The sequence below is a fragment of the Engraulis encrasicolus genome, chromosome 3 (genome assembly GCF_034702125.1).
Source record: "Engraulis encrasicolus isolate BLACKSEA-1 chromosome 3, IST_EnEncr_1.0, whole genome shotgun sequence".
NCBI lineage: Eukaryota > Metazoa > Chordata > Actinopteri > Clupeiformes > Engraulidae > Engraulis > Engraulis encrasicolus.
The window spans coordinates 52591177-52594712 of NC_085859.1; positions in this window are offsets into that span (position 1 = coordinate 52591177).

Below are 3536 nucleotides of genomic sequence, written 5' to 3' on the forward strand. Positions count from 1 at the left end.
CCGCCATGAACAAGGGGCCGGGAAGTCATTTTGGGGTATCGATGACACGTGTCGGAGAGTGTGTGAGAAAAAGAGAGATTGGGGGAGTGGGGGGTGCTGTGTGCGTGTGTGTGTGTGTGTGTGTGTGTGTGCAAGTGCATGCACAATACTGTGTGTATATGTGTACATATGTGTCTGTATATGTCTGTATGTATGAAAGCAGAAGGGTATCTTGTTTTGTAAGAAAAAAAAAGTCAAGAGTGCCCGACGCGAGCTGCTAGCACAAGCTGCTTGCGTAATTGAACCATTTGTCTAAACAAGTCAAGCTGATTGGAGATGGAGGATTTCCCTACGATGAGTCAGAGGACCATAAAACAGTGCTCCGTCACTGAAGCAGACACACACACACACACACACACACACACACACACACACACACACACACACACACACACACACACACACACACACACACACACACACACACACACACACAGCCCTCCGTCACAGCTGGGTGGCGATGAACAGAGCAAGAAATAAGTCACATTTTCAACTGCCTTGTAAAGTGGTGCACATGGTGGTTTCTCTCTCTCTCTCTCTCTCTCTCTCTCTCTCTCTCTCTCTCTCTCTCTCTCTCTCTTCTCTTCTCTCTCTCTCTCTCTCTCTCCTCTCTCTCTCTCTCTCTCTCTCTCTCTCTCTCTCTCTCTCTCTCTCTCTCTCTCTCTAGCTCGCTGGCAGTGGGAATATGTGTTGTTACAGCCTGTTGGAAATCAAAAACAGAACACGTTTGGTGTCTAAAAATACACCTGAAATGTATCCACATTTCCACACAACAGCCAAGAAAGACTTCATCAATAGTTAAACAGTGTTTAAAATTATGTAATACGGAATAAAGAAATAAAGTTGAGAAAAAAATGTTTAGGTAAAAAAAAAATCCTCTCACACACACCCACACACCCACACACACACACACACACACACACACACACACACACACACACACACACACTGTTGGAAAGGTAAGGGTTAAATGACTGTTATTACTCTATGTGCCTTATATGGACATTACGTGGTCATGTGACTTCAGGCACGACTTTCTAGAAGCTTAGATTTTTCCCCTCAAACTCTGGTTCACTCGGCAGTGGAGTGTTCGGCTTTTCTGTTGGTGCCACCAGGCGCGGTTCTGGCATAGAGGCGTTGCTAGGCAACCGCCTTAGGCCCCGCCTTAGCCCCCCAAATTTAGGGGCCCCCTCTGACTGGGAGCGGAAAATTTCACATAGTAATTGGGGCCCCTTTGGACAGTAATTCACAAATAAATGGTAATTTTCATAAATAATGAATTTTGTATGTTTAAATTGGAAATAAGAGCAACACAATACATTACAAACAAATACAGATCCCGTGCACACCCCTCTCTTTCGTGTCAAAATGGAATATTTCATCCATGCAAGCCATGTGCGCGAGACGAGTTCCAAAACATTCGCTACGTTCCCACACAACATGCCTGCGCATATCTGCACCGCTCAAATGCGCACAATGCGTAATTACGGCGCATTCGGAACGCACTGTGAGTGCGCATTGCTGCCCATATATGCGCAGCGGGTCCCTCCGCGAACGCGCTGAAGAGGGAAGCGACTCAAGCGAGGTGACTGACATTTCTAGGTGGTGAACAGACATGCGAGTTTTGTGCTTTCCTGAATATGGATAACACTGTGCATAAATGTTTTAAAACTCCAACATCGGTAACTTTGGATAACCCACGACATGACATGTTAGAAGCCTGGACTATCTCCGTGGATCGGACAGCGACAAGGAAACGGTGCCCTACACTGTAGCACTAGCAGGTCAACTACTGTGGCTATCCCCACTGATGGATCTGTGAATGGCCGCGGCACTGATAACCCCAAGTTTTGTTGAATGAATACCTTGTGAGATATTTTGTTTCAAAAAGGCGTTACTTTTCCTCTAGATGTGAACTGGAATTGGCTCGAGTAAGTTATTCCATTGAAAAGGACACAGCCTTTAAGCGCTTGCAGACGGTGCATCGGTTACTGTATCATCAGACAACCTTCTCAATCTCTCTGAAATGATTTCAGAAACATGCTGTCGAAATTTTGAAAGGCTTAAACAAGCATGCAGCTTTCAAGGAACATTCTGTAACTTGATGCGATGTGGCGAGATTTAGAACATCGCAGAATTAGCTGACATGTCAGCCATAGCTCCAGATATGCTGGAGTTTTTAATAATGAACTGCGTTACGTGGCGATATTGCTGGCTAGTTCTGGATGCTAACAGGAGGTGATGTGGAAGTTCAGCCTGGAGAAACGCCGACGTGATTGACAAAAGACAGCGCACTCTACTCATAGTAAGTCACATTGATTGTGTGTGTGTGTGTGCGCGCGCTTGTGTGTGTGATGGCAATTGGAACTATTGCTACTTCTACTATGCCTCAGTTGGTTGGTTTGGAATTCACCCGCCGTGGTGTTTTGTTTTGTAGCCAATTCAGTTTGAGATGCTTGCTGCTCGCCGTTCAATACCTCATGTGCACACGCAGTTGGTGGTGTGGCGGTGGTGGCATTTGGGCAAAATGATACACTGCAATCTTACTGTCTATTTTTATTTGTGTCGTTGAACTTTGATTACGTGAAATATAATCGGGTGGGACTACACGTCCGGGAGCGATCTCAGTTGGGAGTGTCCATCTACCACCGTGTGTTTGCCACTGCAATGGTCTGGGTAGAGAGAGAGAGAGAGAGAGAGAGAGAGAGAGAGAGAGAGAGAGAGAGAGAGAGAGAGAGAGAGAGAGAGAGAGAGAAGCCTTTGATGCCCATGTGTAATTGATTGATGTGCATGTGAAGATTGCAATGTTGAATATGTCAACATTGAATGATGTCTAAATGTCTAAAGCAAAACTTGGCCCAAGCACATTATGTTCAGGAGGTCTTCTGACTGTTGTAGAGAGCTTAGTTTTTGAATTGTGTATCTGTGATACAGAAGATGCTGTGAGCTAAGCATCTCTTAGCAAGCCTATTAGGGTATTATTATTATTTTTCAAGGGGGGGGTACACACTTGGGTGGGCCGGTGGGCCGGTGGGCCGATGGGCCCCCTAGCTAACTTCGCCTTAGGCCCCCAAATTGCTAAGTCCGCCACTGGGTGCCACGGACACTTTACTCGCCTGACACTCGTGTTTGTGTGCGTCCATGATCCCGTGAGTAGTTTGCTGTCATTTATATTTGTCAGTATTTGTTGTAGCTTCATGTTGTTAAGATTTATGAGTCCTGGAAATGAAGCTAACTGTAGCTAACCGTTTTGTACTTGCTATTAGCTTAGCAGGCATGCTTAGTCATTGTCAGTCATTTAGTTATGCTGCTAAGTTTGTTTGTAAGCCATTTCGGTTCAATACTTGTCTTGACTTAATTATGGTGAGCCCATTTTGTATCTTGCTTTGTTTAGTATGATTGTAATGTCATATTATGCTGTGTGATTTCCCTAAGTGTTTGTTACTGTCCTTTTGGGATTTAGCCCACTAGTGTGAGCCACATGTTACACAGTAAAA